We start from the raw sequence: 22,319 nt of genomic DNA, 5'->3' as shown, positions 1-22,319 counted from the left end.
ATTATTCTATATGCTTTATACATATATATGTTAGTTTGTAAGGTTAATGTTTTCTTTATAAATATTTGTTGGTTCGTGTATTTTCTTACTACTAAAATTCACTTATTTGTCCATTTGTTTATAATCTGTTCTTTTTATGTATGGTCTCGTTATTTCACTCATGTTTAAGCATTTTTATATTATGTTAGTTCGTTTTATATCATGCATTTTCGTTTCATTGCTTTATTTATTTATCGTGACTTGTTTACTAATGTTGAATTCATCCTTGTAATTACATCATTATTTTTATAATATTTTATCATCTATAGTAAGTTATTATTGAATATTACATTAACTTTTATCCAAGTATGTAAAAATATTTAACAATAAGTAATATTTCGTATTTTGGAGACTCGAAAAGTCGTTCCCTAACTTACAGGGTTTCGAGTTTCTCGATAAATCCAAATAGCCGAATGTTTTTCTAGCATGAAATTTTAATTAAAATATTCTCGGGAATTGAAAAAATCATCTTCTAACTTATGGAAAATGATTTCTTTTTAAAATCGGGATAATCGAATACCTTTCAAAATAAATAACTTTTCCAGTGTTTATTCTCGTTTCGAGAATTTAAGACATTGTGTCCTAACTTACGGGACATAATTCTTTTTCCTGATTAACGTGAAATACTGAAAATTGAAAATTTTTTAATCCCTTCAAGATTTTTAATTTTCGACACTAAGACACTAATTAATCAACTAGGTACCAATTTAGGGCGTATTGAGAGTGCTAATCCTTCCTCTTACGTAACTGACTCCTGAACCTGTTTTCTTGAATTTCGTAGACCAAAACCGTTGTTTTAGTAAATAAAAACATATTATTAAAACAATCAAATTACGAGGTGATCCGATCACACCTCATAAAAAAGGATTGGTGGCGACTCCATTTTCATTTCAAAATAAAAATCGACCATTTTCAAAAAAAAAAGGTTTCGACACCTTTTATCCTGAAATTTTGCCAGATAGTACCCATTCTCAATGTCCATCAATTGGAACGGCAGGGAAGGCTTCTAGAGACTGTGAACCCTATTTTGGAGAGCCACATATCCCATACTCCTCCCTAAGAGTTTTATCACCACCGTAGTAGACATATCCCTGATGAGAAGTTGATATCCGAGAATTCAATTGAAGGAATTCCATTAACCGTAGAGTTCTTGATATTCTTGTCGGAGAGATTGAAATCATCGTCCCCTTCTTTTCCAGGAGATTCAGTCACCTTCTTCAGATTTGAAAAGCCTTTTCCCAAAAGTCAATCTTTCCTAGAGAGGTTTGGATCAGATGACATATCTATATCCTCAACAACATCGGATCCCACTTGTTGCTCCTTAAATCTCACTTTCTTGGTGTGTCGATCTTCAGTAGCACGTTCGTCAATCCTATCCACTTCATAGTCAGAGCTCAACATCGTAGAGACAGAAAAGATGCTTGTTTGGGACATATTTTAAGCTTCAAAGGCAAACCTATTAAAGTATAGAAAAGTGAGACTTTCATCAAAAGTAAAAAATACATAATAAAAAAAAGGTGTATACGAAATTACATGGAGATGAGATTAATAATTAAACTAATTATATTTCCCTTAATAATTAGTTTTAATTATTATGTGGTAAAATATAGTTGAGGTTAATAATATATGTATTTACTGTAAAATTTTACTCTTTTTACTAGTCTAAATGGTTTAAAACTATAAAGGTTAATCTAGAAAAGAAAACAATTACATTCAAATACCGATGTTGCAATCTATTGGTGGTGTTTACTATTTAATAAGAAAATATCCATATTCCCAATATACAGAATTCTCTAAAATCATTTACTCCTTTTGTTTTGACATTCAACCGTACAAAACAAAAAGTCTTTATAGCGTTTTTATCCCTCTTTTTTTACTCCTTTATCATTTATTAAAGTATTTAATTTACTGATGTGACATTTAAATATATATAGTTTGTTGACACCATTTTTATGTGAAAACGGGGTAGACTTGGATTTTGAAAACGAAAATGAAAACGGGAGTCGCCACCAATCTTTTTTGATGAGGTGTGATCTGGTCACATTAGAAAATGGTTGTTTTTAATAAACGATTTGATTTTATCAAAACAACGATTTTGGTCTACGAAATTTAGAAAACGGGTTTGGGAGTCGGTTACGTACGAGGAAGCATTACCACCCTCGTAACGCCCAAAATTGGTACCTAGTTGATTACTTAATGTCTTGGTGTCGAAAATTAAAAACTCGAAAAGAATTTAAAACGACCCCTCTTTATATTGTGTTATTTTAAAATTACTCGAATAAATCAAAATGGAAAATGCCTCCATATCTCGAAGTAACAAGATGTCATATCTAGTAAGTTAGGACACGACACCTCATGTTTTTGAGAGTAAGCTTGCATTTTATTTCTTATTTAAACCTCATTTATTTCAATTTTTAAAGGATATTCAATTATTTAGGTTTAATGCGAGAAAAATCGAAACCCAGTAAGTTAGGGCACGACTTCTCGAATTTCCAAATACAAAATATTGCCTTTATTATTTTTTAGAAAAATCCTCGTCACGAGAAAACAATATGTCATATCCAATGCATTACGACACAATGTATTGAATTCCCGATAATAAGCTTTTTATTTATTTATTTTTATTAAAGAGCGTTTTCGATTTTTTAGATTCAACGAAGAAAATTGGAACCCAATACGTTAGGGCTCAATCCTCTCAAGGATACCAAATACCGAGTATTGCCTTTATTTTCAAATTTTTTGTTTGAATCTGGATAAAATGGATGTAATGGAATAACAAATATGATAATGTAAAGAAAAATAAGACGAACAACAACAAAATTAAGATAAATAAATAAAAGAGACAAATCAATTATATAATAACAAGTAAATAGGCAAATAAAATTAAAACATTCTTTCAAAATAATAAAGAAAATGTAAATAAATAATTGAATAAAGAAAATGAATAAAATTATAAAACATAAAAAGATATATAAGTATGTACATATATGTATATTAAGATTATAAAGTATAAAATATATATATATATATAAGTATGTATTAATATGTTTATGAAAATAAAATACATATATAGATATATATAGATATGTAAAAAATTATAAAATATATATAAAAATATATGCATATGTATATATATAAGTTATAAAAATATGTACGTGTATATGTGTATATATATATATATATAGATTATAAAATGTACGTATGTATATATGTATATATAAATTAGAAAGTAAATAAATATATAAATAAATATATATATATATATATATAAATCAAAGATATGTATGTCTATATATATAATTAAATCTAAAATTAAAAGGTATAAATAAGAATAAGCATCATAATAGTAACAACAATATTAAAGACAATAATAGTAAAAATAATGATAACATTATTGAAATTAATTAGTTTAATAGCAAAAATATAACAAAAAGGGACTAATTTGAACTGAAAATAGAACTTTGGGGGGCAAATCCGCAAATAAAATAGAAGACAGGACCTTCATGAACGCGCGCACAATACGGAGGGAGGAAAAGGGTAATTTTCGTGCCGGAAAAGACCAAATTGAAATCGTAACAAATTGTGGGGTAAAATTAAAAAAACTAAAAAAATCATAATTGAAAAATCACTAAGAAGCGGAAGGGCTAAAAGCGCAAATAACCCTTCTGCTACAAAACGCGCGGATCCTCTAGTCGGGTCGGGTCATACGCGGGTTAAAGGCAAAACGGTGTTGTTTTGGCATTTGTGAATTAAGTTCAAAACGGCGTCGTTTTGTAAGGCTATAAAAGCCAAAAACTTTGACAAAAAACCATTTTGAACCATTTCAAAAGAAAAAAAAATTCAACCCTTATTTTTCTCTGAATAGCCCCCTTGGTCGGCCATGGCTCCGGTCATCGGCCACCGCACCGGCCGTCGATCGCCAGAGACGGCGCCGCCGTTTGCGGTGGCCGAAAAACCAAAATCCCCCTTTTTGCTCCCTTTTTTGAGTAGAGCCCAGATTTGGGGTTAAAATTACCCAAATGACCCTCTTAGTGCAATAAAACGAAGAGAAAAGGGAAGGAACTTTTGGTTTCCGTCGATGCCGATGGAGTTTTCAGTGAACCTGTTGGTCCGACAACCCCAAGGCCGGAGGAACCTCCGTCCGCGGCACCTAAAGGTAAACAATTTCCTTTTTTTTTTTTTTGCTTATTTCAAAATAAAAGAAATAAAAATGATAAAAACAAGAGCAAAAATGAAAAAAATCACCTTTAAAAAAAAACTGACTTCTTCTTTTATTTTATTTCTCTTTGTTTTTTTTTTCAAAAGAACCCCCTTTTACAATGGTTTTAGATGGCTCTTATAGCCATTTACAACTCTATTTTTTTAATCTATTATGCTGTCATTTCTTCTGCAGGTGCAAGTGGACGGGGGTGGTTGGTGTTAGAGAGCAGGTGGCGTCGGTGGCTACGAGTAGAGCTAGAAGCGGCGATAGCAGAAGACCAAGGGTTTTTTCTTCTCTCTTTTTTTTTTGATTTGGGTCATTCGGGTTTTGGGCTTAAGTTTGGGTCTGTTATTGGGCTGAGTAGTTAGCTGCCCCTCTTTACTCGTTGTCGTGTAACGATAACAAAGCAAAGACTAAGAAAGATAAAGTTTAGTCGGTCTCTTCGAGTCTCGACTTCTTTTGACGCTTCTCTTCTTCAAGTAGCCTCATTCCACTCCACTGTGTCTTGTCGCTTCAATTCACTCTACTGTACTTCAGGGAGATCTGACTTGTAGCTTTAATCATTCTTCGCAGCAACTTCAGGGGGACGAGATTCATGGTTTTAGTCTGCTCCACTGCAACGTTAGGGAGATAAGACTTGTATCTTCAACCTGTTCCACTGCGACTTCAGTGAGATAAGGTTTGATATGATAAGATCCACTATCTACAGTCTGCCCCATTCCAACTTTAGGGAGATAAGACTCATTATGGTAGATTTATTTTGACCTACTGAAACTTCAGAGGTATAGGATTAGCAGCTTTAGTCTATTCCACTGCAACTTCAGGGAGATAAGACTTGCATATTCAACTTGCCCCACTGCAACTTCAGGGGGATAAGGTTGGCTACTTCAACCTACTCTACTGCAACTTTAGAAAGATAAGGTTTGATATGATCTGCTCTACTGCAACTTCAGATAGATAAAATTCATCATTTTAATCCGCTCCATTGCAACTTCAGGGAGATAGGATTGGTTTCTTCTATCTGCTCCACTACTGCTTAGGGAGATAAGACTAGATGCGATCTACTCTACTGTAACTTTAGAGAGATAAGATCTATCTTTTTGAATCCGCTCCACTGCAACTTCAGGGAGATAGGATTGGTTTCTTCTGTCTGCTCCACTACTACTTAGGGAGATAAGACTGGATGTGATCTGCTCTACTGCAACTTCAGAGAGATAAGATTTCTGGTTTTTGATCTGCTCCACTACTGCTTAGGGAGATAAGATCTACAATCTTCGACCTACTCCGCTGCTGCTCAGGGAGATAGGGGTGCTGCTTTCGATCTGCTCCACTACTGCTTAGGGAGATAAGATCCACAATCTTCGACCTACTCCGCTGTTGCTCAGGGAGATAAGACTGGTGCTTTCGATTTGCTCCACTACTGCTTAGGGAGATAACATCTACAATTTTTGACCTACTCCACTGCTGCTTAGGGAGATAAGGCTAGTGCTTTCGATCTACTCCACTACTGCTTAGGGAGATAAGATTTACAATTTTCGACCTACTCCGCTGCTGCTCAGGGAGATAAGACTGGCGCTTTTGATCTGCTCCACTGTTTCTTAGGGAGATAAGATCTACAATTTTTGACCTACTCCACTGCTGCTCAGGGAGATAAGGCTGGTGCTTTCGATCTGCTTCACCACTGCTTAGGGAGATAATATCTACAATCTTCGACCTACTCCGCTGCTGCTCAGGGAGATAAGGCTGGTGCTTTCGATCTGCTCCACTACTACTGAAGGAGATAAGATCTACAATCTTCGACCTACTCCGCTGCTGCTTTGGGAGATAAGGCTGATGCTTTCGATCTGCTGTACTGCCAGTACAGAAATACAAGATCTGTTGTTTTTAGTCTATTCCGCTGCAAACTCAAGGAGGTCAGGCTTGTGTCTTCGATCTACTTCACTGCCAGTACAGGAAGACAAGATCTGCTGCTTTTAGTATGCTCCACTACAAACTCACGGAAGCAAGACTAGTGCCTTCGATCTGCTTCACTGCCAGTACAAGAAGACAAGATCTGTTGCTTTTAGTCTGCTCTTCTGTAATTTTTGGGAGATAGGACTTGATATGATGACTTCAATCCATCTTACTGCAACTTCAGGGGTATAGGTAACTTCATTAATCTGTTCTCTGGGGAACATGACCTGTAAAGTCCATTTTATGAACCTATTTATGCTTAATGTTTAGGATATTCTGATCAGAATGAATCAAATGCTCCTCACTAGATGTGTATGAATGAGGTTTGCAGAATATCATTTTTCGAGAATGATCCCCTTTTAATGTTTGGGTTATCAAGGTTCTACCACTAATGCCTTCTTACTCAGTTGGTATCCTTGCAGAAAATTTCAAAGAAATAGCCACAATTTAGACTATTCTTTCTTAAATGCTTCCAACCCCTAAGTTTGGTTAGTTCTAAACAATAGTCCTATTTCAGGTTCTCGTACTATTTAGAAGCTTTCAGAGTAATATGTAGAACTTCTTTTGCTTGAATATTGTCAGTCCATTAATCTTTACTTCAATGAAAAATGCTTGAAAAAGATTATCAAAATGGACAAGGTGAAGTTTTGTTGAGAGCAAAGCTCGAAATGAATGAATTAATCAAGATAGCAAATTTTGCTAGAATACAAAATCAGAAAAAATATGACGTATTGGGTCAAAATACAAAAAATGAATAAAATAGAAATAGGTGCCCCAAATATCATAGCATGAGCTTCTCTACCCCAAACTTCTTGATGACCCTTTTGAACTTGATATGTGTTTAGAAGTCTTAAAAGACTTTGTTGATGCCCCAAGATGTAGCATATCTCCTTCTTATTAATTCGTAGAGGACAAGACTACCGTATGCCCCACCTTCGATCAAAATTTGAACTGCCCATTCCTGGGTTTTCAATTAAAAACCCATTTGGTCTCAAGGCGCCTTTTACGGGTTTTCACCTTGGCCTCTCTTTTTTCCTTTTTCGTTATTCTTTTCTTTTATTTTTTTGTTTCTTTTTTTTCAAATGAAGTATTTATTGCTTGAATCAGAATTCTCAAGATTAGGTAGGTTCTTGCCATCCATCTTGGTCAATATCGACGTTTTTTCAGATAATGCCTTCCACATAAGGTCCTTTCCAGTTTTGCACCAACTTTCTTCTGAAGTCCTTTTGTATGGGAAGGATCTTTTTCGATATCAGATCCCCCTCATGGAATTCTCTAGGGCGAGCCTTTTTGGTGAGCTCACATCATTCTCTTTTGGTACATTTGACCATGATGGATAGCTTTCAACATTTTCTCTTCAATCAAATTTAACTGGTCATATCAGGCCTGGATCCATTCTGTTTCATCCAACTTCAGCTCTGACAAGACTCGAAGGGAAGAAATATGAACTTCGATGGGTAAAACTGACTGAATTCCATTTACCAATGAGAAATAAGTTACCCCGGTAGAGGTTTTTTTTTGGTTTGTTTTTTTTGTTTCTTTTTGTTTCTTTTTGTTTTTGTGTTTTTGGTGATTTTTTTCTCTTTTTTTTTACCTCCACTGAACTGTTCATTTTGGGGCGACATGGTGTTAATCTTGAATAGACTGCAAACTTCTGATATCATGTTGTTATTCAAATTTAGTGTATTGTCAAATATAATCCTTTTTGGCATTCCATACTGACATATGATTTCTTTTTTTTCAAGAATTTGCAGACTGTCAGCTTTGTGACATTGGCATATGAAGCAATCGACGACCATAAAAATAAATCGATGACCACTAGAAGCTTTTGGCGAGGTCGGCCCAATGACATCCATGCCCCTCATAGAGAAAGTCTATAGAAAAGTCATAACATGAAGAGATGAAAGAGGCACATGAATTTTGTCTCCATAAATTTGGCACTTATGACATTTCTTGGTATAACTGATGAAATCCCCTTTCATGGTGGACCAATAGTACCCGAATCTCATGATTTTCTTGGCCATTACAAAACCATTAGCATGTGTTCCTTAAACACCCTTATAGACTTCTTCCAAGATCTTCTTAGCCTCAACAGTGCCCACACATCTTAGTAGCTCAGGCATATCTTGATACGATCATGCAAAAACATCTTTGGATTCTTGGAGTAACCCAATGACGTCTCGCTTTGTCTTTGTGGTGATACAGGCTTTGATTTTCACCTCTTTCTCTTCTCCTAAGCTCACAATTTCCACTGATCCTTTGTAAGGCAAGATCTGTTTCTCGACTTGTTTTATCATCCTTAACAATCAGGAGATAAGCTACAGTCTCTGTCATCTTCAAAGTCCTGAGGTTCCTCTGGATACATATCTTGCTCAAAATGAGGTTCTGAGTCAATAGCAGTGTCGCTCATATCATTGATATCTAGAGACCTATTAAAGGAACGAAAGAAGACTCAAAGAACCAATAAATCAAAGGGGAATTATTTGTGTGGTATGAGTATGAATGAAATGGAAGGAACAAAAGAATGTTTACCAAAATAAGACACAAAGATGCATTTCGTTGAAATAAAAAATAGTGGACATGTGCCTTTTTCATAAAAGGATTTTCTATTGCTCCCACACTTAGAGCAATAAGAGTTTTCTGAATTACTCTGAAATGGTCCTAAAAACTACAAGAATCTCCTCCACAATCCCGTTGTTTAGAACGCCCCTAGGGATGTAGAAACAAATTCTTGATAGGTTTTTTTTAGTTCCTTCTTCAAAGGCACAAATATCTTTACCTTTCGAACCATCGATATATTCAAAGAATTCTAATTCTTTATCATCCATTTGGCTCCGTACTAAAGTTCTAAACACGATGTACTTTTGGATTTTAGGAAATTTATTGTATGCAATGAAATGTAATGTTGATGCATGAATGCGTACTTTTGGATTTTAGGAAATTTATTGTATGCAATGAAATGTAATGTTGATCATGAATGCAAGAAGAGGCGTTGATCTTGATTCGATTCAATTAGAATAACTTTTCTAGAAAACAAATCTCTTTACATAAAATAGATATTACATATACGACCTTGCCCTAATACTCAAAGTGAAGACGTTGATCTTTTCCCTTAAATCTGGATGTAAAGAACAAATTTTGCGAACTCTTCAAAATGGTGTCTCATCTATCTCCTTCAACTTGATCTGGGTCATGACTCGTTGCTTACTCATCCTCTTAATGCTCGTTGGATTCTCTTTAAGAAAGTTTGGCGGCCCTCGAATAATCTTTGTCATCTTAAATCTTCGGGCAACGAAGTAAAGTCGTGTACTTTCTTTCCCTCGTCCAGCTTTCTCGGACCATATTAGGACAACCGTACTATTTTTCCACTTTTTCAAGAAACTCATTTTCTTATGACAAGCTCTCTATTTAGATACTTGAACGTGAATCAACACCTCTTTTCTATTATGAAAATGCAATGCAATCATAACCAAAACAAAAGAAAATAGGTTAGTACAAAGCAAAACCAAGAGAGAAAGAAACAATAAAAGCATCTATTTAGGTGACCACAAAGGGTTTGAAGTGATTCTACCTAGGGTAGGCTCTTAGGTTCACTACATGCGATTTGGCTCTAAAGTAAAAGTACCTGAACCAGCAGATTCCTCAATCCTCACCCATTATAGGCTCATATGGACCGAGTTCAGTTCAGGGGAATACATTTCCCTATGGCTATACGGAGATGAAAATCTCACGAAGACATTGGTATGGATGTACGCGAAAGCGATCCGCTATCCTGCATGGAGGTGAAGACCTTAAGAAGGAAATAGCTTCTCACTCTAACTTAAAAGGATAAAATCGAGCGGTTATGCAATACAATATGCAAAAACACATCAAAAGCTCAAACCAATAGAGTAATTACAAACTGAAGTAATGATAATCGTAACAAAACGGATGAAATACAACAAAATAATCGCAAATTTAAACCAAGTTTTCAGGTGACCTCTAGGTATTTGGTGTGGTTCTACCTAGGGTAGGCTCTTAAGGCTCATTATATGCAGTTCAGTTCTAAAGTAAGGGTACCTGAACTAGCAGATTCCTCGATCCTCACCCATTATAGGCTCATACGGACTGAGTTCAGTTCAGGGGAATACATTTCCCTATGGCCATGCGGAGATGAAAATCTCACGAAAAAATAGGTACGGATGTATTCCAAAAGCGATTCACTATCCCATGCGGAGGTGAAAACCTCACGAAGGCGTAGTTTCTCATTCCCACTTAAAAGGGTGTGACCAACGGTAATGTAATGCAATGTGCAAAAAGATACCAAAACTTAAACTAACACCGCAATTATAAACCACAATGATGAATATCATAATAAAGACGGATGAAATGCAACGAAATGATCGTATATTTAAATCTAGTTTTCAATTTTCGACAAAAAAACAAAAAGTAATCAATACATGGCTTGACTCTCTTTTTAAATCCCCAGTGGAGTCGCCAAGCTGTTGACACCATTTTTTTGTGAAAACAAGGTCGAGTTGGATTTTGAAAACGAAAACGAAAACGGGAGTCGCCACCAATCCTTTTTGATGAGGTGTGATCAGGTCACATTAGAAAATGGATGTTTTTAATAAATGAATTGATTTTATCAAAACAATGATTTTGGTCTAAGAAATTTAGAAAACGGGTTCGGGAGTCGGTTACGTACGAGGAAGGATTAGCACCCTCGTAACGCCCAAAATTGGTACCTAGTTGATTACTTAATGTCTTGGTGTCGAAAATTAAAAAGTCAAAAAGAATTTAAAACGATCCCTCTTTATATTGTGTTATTTTAAAATTACTCGAATAAATCAAAATGGAAAATGCCTCCTTATCTCGAAGTAACAAGATGTCACATCCAGTAAGTTAGAACACGACACCTCGTGTTTTTGAGAGTAAGCTTGCATTTTATTTCTTATTTAAACCTCATTTATTTTAATTTTAAAAGGATATTCAGTTATTTAGGTTTAACGCGAGAAAAATCGAAACCCAATAAGTTAGGGCACGACTTCTCGAATTTCCAAATATAGAATATTGCCTTTATTATTTTTTAGAAAAATCCTCGTCACGAGAAAACAACGTGTCATATCCAATGCATTAGGACACAATGTGTTGAATTCCCGATAATGAGCTTTTTATTTATGTTTTTTAATTAAAGAGCATTTTCGATTATTTAGATTCAACGAAGAAAATTGGAACCCAATACGTTAGGGCTCAATCCTCTCGAAGATCCCAAATACCGAGTATTGCCTTTATTTTCAAATTTTTTTTTTTTTGAATCTGGATAAAAATGGATGTAATGGAATAACAATTATGATAATGTAAATAAAAATAATACAAACAACAACAAAATTAAGATAAATAAATAAAAGAGACAAATCAATTATATAATAACAAGTAAATAGACAAATAAAATTAAAACATTCTTTCAAAATAATAATGAAAATGTAAATAAATAATTGAATAAAGAAAATGAATAAAATTATAAAAACATAAAAAGATATATAAGTATGTATATATATGTATATTAAGATTATAAAGTATAAAATATATATATATAAGTATGTATTAATATGTTTATGAAATAAAAATACATATATAGATATATATAGATATGTAAACAAATTATAAAATATATATATATAAAATATATGCATATGTACATATATAAGTTATAAAAATATATACGTGTATATGTGTGTATATATATATAGATTATAAAATGTACGTATGTATATATGTATATATAAATTACAAAGTAAATAAATATATAAATAAATATATATATATATATATAAATCAAAGATATGTATGTCTATATATATAATTAAATCTAAAATTAAAAAGGTATAAATAAGAATAAGCATCATAATAGTAACAACAATAGTAAAAACAATAATAGTAAAAATAATGATAACATTATTGAAATTAATTAGTTTAATAGCAAAAATATAACAAAAAGGCACTAATTTGAACTAAAAATAGAACTTTGGGGGGCAAATCCACAAATAAAATAGAAGAGGGGACCTTCATGAATGCGCGCACAATTGGAGGGAGTAAAAGGGTAATTTTCCCTTCTCTCCCAAAACGATGTCGTCCTAGAAAGGACCAAATTGAAATCGTAACAAATTGTAGGGTAAAATTAAAAAACTAAAAAAATCTTAATTGAAAAATCATTAAGAAGCGGAAGGGCTAAAAGCGTAAATAATCATTCCGCTACAAAACGTGGGGATCCTCTGGTCGAGTCGGGTCACACGTTGGTTAAAGGCAAAATGGCATTGTTTTGGCATTTGTGAATTAAGTTCAAAACGACATCGTTTTGTAAGGCTATAAAAGCCAAAAACTTTGACAAAAAATCATTTTGAACCATTTCAAAATAAATTTTTTTTTTCAACCCCCATTTTTCTCTGAAGAGCCCCCTTGGGCGGCCATGGCTCCGGTCATCGGCCATTGCACCGGTCGCCAGCCGCCGGCGACGGCGCCGCCGTTCGCGGTGGCCGGAAAACTAAAATCCCCCATTTTGCTCCCTTTTTTGAGTAGAGCCCAGATTTGGGGTTAAAATTACCCAAATGACCCTCCTAGTGCGATAAAACGAAGAGAAAAGGGAAGGAATTTTCGGTTTCTGTCGATGCCGATGGAGTTTTCGGCGAACCCGTTGGTCCGACAACCCCAAGGCCGGAGGAACCTCCGTCTGCGGCACCTAAAGGTAAACGGTTTCCTTTTTTTTTATTTGCTTATTTTAAAATAAAAGAAATAAAAAAATAAAAATGATGAAAACAAGAGCAAAAATGAAAAAAAAATCACCTTTAAAAAAAAACTGACTTCTTTTATTTTATTTTTCTTTGTTTTTTCTTTTTTTTCAAAAGAACCCCCTTTTACAATGGTTTTAGATGGCTCTTATAGCCATTTACAACTCTATTTTTTTAATCTATTATGCTGTCATTTCTTTTGCAGGTGCAAGTGGATGGGGGTGGTTGGTGTTAGAGAGCAGGTGGCGTCAGTGGCTGCGAGTAGAGTTAGAAGCGGCGATGGTAGAAGACCAAGGGTCAGAAGACCCTAGGTGCGGCGCCTAGGGTTCTTTTGTTTTTCTGCTAGGGTTTTTTCTTCTCTCTTTTTTTTTGATTTGGGCCATTCGGGTTTTGGGCTTAAGTTTGGGTCTGTTATTGGGCTAGGTAGTTAGGTGGGTTTTAATTTTTGTATTTGTTTTGTTTGGGTTTTACTGGGGCCCCGGGCAAATTGGGCTGTACATAGTTGTTTTACATTCTAATTAACTTGTTGATATGATTTTGTTTGTTTTATATTAATTAAAACATTATAAAAAGTAAAAAATATTACAAAATTGTAAAAATAAAAATAAAAAATTTAAAACTTTGAAGACAATCTTATTCCTTATCAGCCATACCTGAATATATAAATTCAAAGCAATCAATATACATTACAAAGAAACTTGATCATGTGAATTAATGAAGTTGAGTGCCTTTGACTCGGTCACACCATCTTCGGCCAAGCACTGCAGATTTCACTTTCTCTTGCAATATCAACATTTCATTTTTCTTCCAAATGGCCCATATCCCTATAAGTTTATGTCATTGATAACGAAAATTAGCAAAGCAGATGCACCGTAAATTTTTACAATTTAAGTGCTTATCCTGGAATTCAGTGTCCGTAGAAAAAATTCCACACTAGAATAATTTATATCTACCATATGTCAATCACGGCAGCTATAGTGACTATGATTTTTCAAAGAGTGGAGAAAGAAATCAAGGCCGGTCGACCGGCTTTGTTGAAAAACACAAATGGGATGAAGTTTCGTGGTTTATGATTCATGGATGGGACCCAAAAATGTCGGATACATTAAGCACTAAGCAACTATATTGTTGAAGAACACAAATGGGATCAAACTTTTGTGGTTTATGATTGGTGAATGGGACTCAAAAGTATATTGTGCAGTAAGCACTAAGCAGTTATATATGTAGCCCTTAATCCCCTTAAAAAAAATCACTAAGTACCCCTATCAGATCAAAGCTGCCAAACATCGGCTTCAACCCAACATGGGGTGTAAGATGATCCCTGTGCTGTCAATACTTGTTCTACTGTTATCGCTTTCGCTACTCTTACCTCTATCTTCAACCACAAACACGCACTTAATTGGTAAGCACACCTAAAACCTTCTTAATTACTTATATATACATATATCTATTTGGTTTATTTTTCAGTGACTTGTTTTTATTGTTCACCGATTGTAAAAATGGGGGGTTGTTTTTCTGAAAAGAGAAATTGAATACAGAAAAAGTACAAAAAAGAAACCATCAAAAGACAGAGATTCAAATCCTAACTTTAAGCAAGAAGGTGATTTTATTTCTTCTTTATTTATTTTTTTCCAAAAGCAAAAAAAAATAAAAAATATACATATATATATATATAGCGAAGCTTTTTTGTTTTTTTATTTTTACCTCTTAAGGCTTTTAGCCTTTAGATCCGGACTTTGGGAGCCGAAAGATCGAAAAAAGGGGGTTTTTTATTTTTCGACTACCGTGGACGGCAGTGCCGTCGTCGGTGATCGGCGACCGTCGCAACGGGGCACGGCTGCTCCCTTGGCCAGACTTGGAGACACTTCAGAGAGAAAAAGAAGGGGCTGGGAGTTCTTTTTTCTTTGAAATGGATAAAATGATTTTTTTCTAAACTTTTTTACTTATATAGCCCTTCAAAACGACGTTGCTTTGGGCTTAACTCACAGACGCCAAAACGACATCGTTTTGAAGATCAACCCGACCTGCCTCAGGATCTACGTGTTTTTTAAAAGGGGATATTTGTGCCTTTGGTCCTTCCGCTTTTTAAGCATTTTTCAATATAGTCCTATTTCTATTTTTTTCTTGTTAAAATTTATCCCATTTAATTTTAATTTTTTTATTTTGGTCCTTTTAAACGATGCACATGGGGAAGTTTGAGATATTTTCTCACTCGGTCCCTGTTCCTTTTAGCGTGTTATATTTTAGTCCTTATTAGTCTATTTTTTTAATTTATGCCCTTAATTTCATTTAAATTTCAATTTAGTCTTTTATTTTTAAATATTTATTAAACCGTTTTCTTTTATATTTATCTACTTATTTATTTATTCTTTCTCATATATTTAAAATTTATTGTTTATATTCCTTTTATTTGTGTATATTGTCATCATGATGTTTTAACTTTTATATTTCTCATATACTTAAATTTAATATTAATTATTTTATTTATTTATTCTTTTACTTTTTAAATACTTAAATTTAACATTATTTGTTTAGCCTATTGATTTATCATTATTATTTAAAATTGATATTACTTATACTTCCCTTTCATTTTATTTTTTTATTTTTATTTCAAAGTTACGTTATTTATTTTGTTATTAATGCCATGAAGTAATATTCTTATTATTGCCATATTTACATTATTATTCCTATAGTATTTATCAGTTTATTTATTATTTATCATTCTAATATAAATATTCTACCCACATGGCCATCTTATATTATTTCACTATCACCATATCATACATTAAGTTTAAGCATTTATCCATGTGTATATTATGTCCGAATAAGTAAAATGCATGTCGTTTTAAGTATTACATTTGTTTTGAACGATGAATAAAAAAGGTAAAAAAAAAATTTAATCATGGCAATATTCATTATTTTTGGAATTAGAAAAGTCATGTTCCTAACTTACGAAGTATGGTTTCATTCTAAAACTGAAATAGTCAAATATCAATTTTAAAATATAAAAATGAGATTTAAGTAACGATTTAAATGGCGATTATTCTAATTTTCGAAAACTAAAGAAGTCATGTCCTAACTCACGGGGCAAGATCTGTTTGCTCGATTAATTCGGAATAAAGCTTTTTCTATAAAACTATCTTAATACGAAGGGTTCACATTTGAAAGCAAATCTTCAATTTTTGACATTAAGACATCAAGTAATCAATTAGGTATCAATTTTAGGCGTAACGAGGGTGCTAATCCTTCCTCGTGCGTAACCGACTCCCGAACCCATTTCTTGAATTTCGTAGACCAAAAAAATTATTATTTTAGTAAATCAAAACTTTTATTAAAGCGATCAAATTATGGGGTGATCCGATCATACCTCATAAAAAGGATTGGTGGCGACTCCCATTTTTTTAAAAATAAAAAGCCAATAAAAAAATAGTTTTGACACCTAATATATCTCCTTTGGGTCATTTTTGCTTCATTATTTTGTTATTGTTTTTGGGGTTAATGCTGTAGGAAATGAAATCAACCGAGAGATTGAAAGAAGCTAATACGAGTAGGAGTACCATGTAATCGTCATCCAGGGAGTGGTGCTGTCTGTAATCCTCCTTATGCAGTTGCTACCCAGACCCAGGATCATAATTAATCACTGCTACATCTGGTAGTTTATGTTATATATATAACTGTGATTTCAATGCAGATTATTATGGAAAAGATAAATACTTAATTAATAAACCATAATTTGGGTATTAATTTATGTTTTGTATTAGTTTTCAATATCGATCGCTTCGAAATTCGTTTTCCTCTTTAATATTTTTGACAAAACTTTGTAATTAAATTTAACACTTCCTATTCAAAATAAAATAATTTACAAGAATCAGATATATTAAAGATAAATTGAGTCCAAGAACCATAATGCTACTCCCCCTAACCATTTTGTACCAATCATCAAAAACTTTATCAAGCAGAGAATAGATTAGCCAAAAATCATCTTTAGCCCAATCATTGAGAAGCAAAGGATGATCAGAATATCAAACTTGATTCGTGAAACCCAGCTCTGAAAACATCTTTAGCCCAAGGTCTTTGTGCTATCGATATATTTCTCTATATTATCACCATCATATTTTTACAATTTTCTTTGGCTGAATGCTCAAAATGTGGTCTAACCTTTTAAGGATTGCTCACATAAGGACTAAACCTTTTAAAATGGGATGGCTCACATAAGGGCCAAACCTTTTAAAATGGTAATATAAGGACCTAACATTTACAAGAGTGCTCAAATGAAGGCCAGACTTTTCAAAATAATCAAATAATAGCCAAACCTTTTTGAAAGTACTCAACTAATGATCAAACTTTTGAAGATACTCGGATAAGGGATTCTCAAAATGGTTTTATAAGGGTTTTTTTTTTTTTTCAAACAATATTTGATGCAATTGTTATGTGTTATATTCTAAACATGTTAGCATTCACCTAATTTTTACTACAAACTAAGCTAAAGTGCATGAAAAATATCACTTTTGTAAAAGTTAAGCCCTTATATGACTATATTCAAAGAATTGGGTCCTTATATAAGCAACCTATAAAAGATTGGGTGCTAATTTGAGCATTTAACCATTTTATTTTTATGTTGTCCAATGCTTTTCTCAATCATTGAAATTGTGAAAAATAAAATTTTGAAATTGTTACTAGCAAACTAACAAAGTGCTTGGAAGGAGTGACAGGGAACTGAGCACTTCTTTGCACTAAACTGGATGCAATAAACAAAATTGAACACACAGGAATTGTTTATGCAGCTTGGTTCCCATCTGTAAAGTCTAACTCAGTGAGAAATATTCACTCTCTTCAATAAATCCAACAAGTAAATCTAGCCTATCACACATTCCGTGATAATTCTCCTCATTTTTTAACCTTGAAGATCGACACTCTCACCACTAAGTTCATCCCGGTAAGCTCAACAAGTAAAACCACAACATAATTGATTTTACTATAAAAAAGCAATCTATGAAAAGTTCATCACTTGAACAACAAAAGTGCTGAAAACTTTCAGCATAGTAACTTATACAAGTCCTTCCATTGCATAAATTATGATCGAGACTTGCTTATATAATTGATCTATCACAATCCCATTAAAACAGTAACAAAATAAACTGATTACAGTATAGATAGTAAATAATACAAACATGAACTCTTGGCAGCCGGTCAATTAGAGTTTCGATCCAAATGTCCAAGATCCAAGAGATTTTAACTTGGGTAATTCGAATTAATTCAATCTCCAAACTATGTTTCCCCAAGTAGAATGATTTTTATTTACGGACTAGATGTCAACCAAATACTTAGCATAGTGCATCTATATCGTTTATAAATTGCCAACACTTCTAATATGAAAATTGTCTTTGAATAGATCCAGTGCTAGGGAAGTAGGCACTTCCTTGACACTTAATGACCAGTTTCATATTTTTCAATATTCTCCCCATTTGACAATTTGTTGAACAAAACATATACAAACCAAGATGTTACATCAATAAAGAAACCTTAGCTCCCTTAGCATAATGCCATTAACTTAATAAATTGAACTTAGTAAATAATTCAGTGAATTAATCATTAATGCTAGAATTGAATTGCATCAACAACCAACCAATATTACAACTACGCAAGCTAAATAATAAATGAAACAGTGCATCAAAGTAAAGGTAGTTCATAGCAAATGAAAATTTAAGTAGCAGCAGACACCATTAATAAAAAATTATACAATTATCCAAAAATATGTAATAAAAAATGAAATAAGAGTTAAAAAATTGACTTCCCTTTAATTAAAACTCCCCCAGTAGGTTCTAGATTCCATTCTGAACTTTCTGTTAGAATCATAAATTAAGATATGATATAAAACTCGACAAATCATAAATCAAGATCTGACATGTCAAATCATCAAGAATAAAACTAGATGCAGAAGCATACCTGAATCCATGAACTTCTTGAAATTTTTCAGGATCTTAGGGATTTGATTTTCCAAATTAACACACAAGAAATTCAGAGAAATATTTGCTCTCTCTTTTCTAAGGATGTGATATTAGAAAAAATATCTTGTGTTTAATTTGGGACCATAACCCTAATATTTATAACCTAGGCATATTAATTCTAATTCCTAATTAGCCCATCATTAATTAGAATTTGAGTAGAACTCAATTACTAGAGAATCTACCCATATTTGACCCATACTTTATTTAATAATTAAAGCCCAATAAAACTTTAACCAAATTAGATCACTTTTAATTTGGGCTAACCTATCATGATAGTAAATAATAACATGTAATTATCCTTATTATATATGTGATGCCCATATTTTCCAACACTCTCTTCTTCTCTTTTTTGTTTAACAAAATTGTCAATAAATCGTCATCATCCTAAGTAGGCAGGTTAGCCAAAAAAGCTCTTTGGTTTTTGATATTTACTTTGACAGCTTTTTCCTCAATTCATAGCCTGTCAAAAAGTCGTTAATAGAACTCTATGGAGGCTCTGAGTTCAGCAATGGTTCTAGCTTTCATTCCTCTGTACACAAGGGTAGTGCTTGTAAAAAAATTTGATCTTAGAGATATCAAGGAATGACATAGCATACGAAACAGTGGGCATCATCGAGATAGAAGCCGAGGGGGGGGGGGGAATATGCGCGACAATGGTCGCGAGGTGATTGGAAGGAAAGCTTGCAAAAACATCCATAGAGGTAGGAATAACGGCAGCAGTGCTGACGAGAAAACTGGAAGCATCATTATGACCCACAATATCCTTAATATAGTTGTTGAACCAAGGGTTAGAAGCTTGAAATTGTTGACCCCAAAAAAGAAACAGATATTTCACAAATTCACGTAACTTTCAAGATTCAACAAATACTTTTATTAATTGTAGGAAAATAGGAAGTAAAAAATAACAAACCAATTAAACATTCAATTAAAACAAAAGAAGAAAGCTTTGAGAAAGCAAAGAGCTCTTGAAAGAAAAAGCAAAAGATACACAAATTTGAGTGATCCTAAAGAGCAACCATACATGATATTCATAGGTAGCATGCATGCTTAAAAAAAACATAACATTGGAAAAATATCTGGAAAAGAATATTTGATTAAGTTGATTAATAATAACGTTAAAAAAATCTTATTTAGTTAGAAAATCAAGTATCCTTGTTTGACTAAAATAGTAAAAATTAAATAAAATAAAATAAAATTTGAAAAATGTATAAAGCAAAACCAAACTCGGACCTAGTATCACGCGCAAGAGGAAATCGACCGTTTGATCTGAATTGAGCTTTCAGGCTTAATCTCGTCCTTTTATTTTGGCTCTTATAGGCCAAAAGTAAAATAATGATATATGAATATCATCTTAAGAGGTATTTTTAAAGATGTGAGATTATTTAAGTAATAGACGAAAATCCTGTATTTAATTGCAGATTATTGAGCCTCAGTTGGTCCCTTTGCTAGTTCGGTGCAACCCTAAACAGTTTACAAATGATTCAATATGATGAAAGAAAATGATGAATTTGCTAAATGGTACAAATGTATTACTATCCGTAGCGAATGTATTTCCTCGCCTTATGCAAGAGATGACTTAGAGATTAAATTCATATCTTTGAATTATTATTTAATTGATTGTAATTGAAGTTCGAGGAAATTAAATTAATTAGCCATCGTGGTCATAGATTATTAGTGAATAAATTAATTAGCCATGACTTTAACAGAATTGGAATTGGGTTGAAAAAATAATTTAATTAGGAAGTTAATTAAATTTATTTTAAATAAATAAATATTTTTGGAAATAGAAAAATAGTTGTTAGGTTGATAAAATTATAAGAGTTAGTTAAAAAAACACACATATATCATTTATACTCAATACAATAGATAGGCTTAGAGGCCCATCTAAGTAGTAAGGGGCGGCAATCCAAATTCCCAAAATGGGTTGTTGCCACCCCACGCATGCCAATTAGGGAATATATATTATTTTTTCTATTTAAATAATGTAACACTCTAAACCCAACCTAGATGTTATGGCCAAATCTAGAGGTTGTTACTTAATATGATTGAAAATTTGGTTTTTGAGTAACTAAAAAATTGGCATAAACTTTCAAAATCCCGATTTTATTCAAAATCATTTTTTGTTGTTATATTTACTAAAAACATCGTTTTGTTTTTATTTTCTAAAACTTATAATCTTTGTAGTGGAAGACTCTATAAAAAAGGATATTTGAGAAACACAGTTTGTTGTGAAAACCTTTAATTTGTAAAGAAGTGAATTTTGTCAACTAAAACATTTGAGTAGTAAAGAAAAATACATAAATAAAGTTTAAAAATCTAAACAGTCCAAAAAGTCCAGAGGGTCCAAAAATTTACAGAACCAAAATACCAAAATTTAAATAGATTATGACAGTAGCCGAGCTCTCGTTTGCACCAACTTGCCTAAGTCTGAGGATTACTTGAAAATATTAGTCAAATAGAGAGTGAGTTTTTAAAACTCAGTGTATAACGAATAACATAAAATAATTAAATTCATATCAAACAGTTTATAACGGAGCAGATACAGACATAATCCTATTCCCAACTACTACACACCAACTCCGTCCATCCTAACACACCATATGGGTGTAAAACACCCATCCAACCCTACACACCACTTAGTGTCATTAAGACACTTTATAGAACAGTTGTAGTTGAGCTACTGGATTATTAGGCAAATTAACGTCATTTTATAGAAACACTTCCTCCACATATTAATATACCCCCATCCTAGATGCAAATACATAATATAGCATATATCAGACATGCTTACAGTATAAACACAAAGCATAACAGATACAAAGGTTTAATCAACATGTAACAATTCAATTATATGAACAAATATTAGACTTCATGCAAGCAGTTGGCTAGATTTCATATCTTACAGCATATTTAATCTCATATTGACCATATGGGACGGTCGAATGGAACAAAATATATGACCCTAGGAAATATTTTAGATCTTTGGGCCCAAGGCGATCTAAGTGGCCAACCCGTGTGGCCCACATGGCCCAAATAGCCTAGACCTTGTATCACACATGGTCTAGCACACAGTATGTCACACAATCTTGTGTCATACACGACCAGGCACAGGGCCATGAAGAGTTGACAGTGAACTTTTTTGGTTTTCGCTGACTATTATTTTTTCATGTTTTCGGTACACAGCTGAATAATTTCTGATGTAATTCCAAAATCGAATAATTCCACACCAAAACCAACAGTTAACACAACCTAACTTAGTAACGATTTACGAATTTAAATGAACATTGTTCATAAACAACTAACCAACACCTTCCAAAACATAGTCGAAACCCTTGTCAGTTAACAGACAAA

The 22,319-nt window shown here is 33.1% G+C and overlaps 1 long non-coding RNA gene across 1 annotated transcript; it reads left to right on the top strand.

Annotated features, from left to right (window-relative positions):
* The first annotated feature begins 14,114 nt into the window (after positions 1-14,114).
* On the top strand, positions 14,115-16,704 carry LOC105775953 (uncharacterized). The gene is made up of 2 exons (XR_001127791.2): positions 14,115-14,362; positions 16,468-16,704. It is a non-coding gene; the product is annotated as an uncharacterized LOC105775953 (long non-coding RNA).
* Positions 16,705-22,319: the final 5,615 nt, after the last annotated feature.

Source organism: Gossypium raimondii, chromosome 10 (genome assembly GCF_025698545.1).
Source record: "Gossypium raimondii isolate GPD5lz chromosome 10, ASM2569854v1, whole genome shotgun sequence".
In the NCBI taxonomy this organism is placed as follows: Eukaryota; Viridiplantae; Streptophyta; class Magnoliopsida; order Malvales; family Malvaceae; genus Gossypium; species Gossypium raimondii.
Note: the sequence above shows the minus strand (reverse complement) of the source record. Positions and strands in the feature narration are given on the sequence as shown.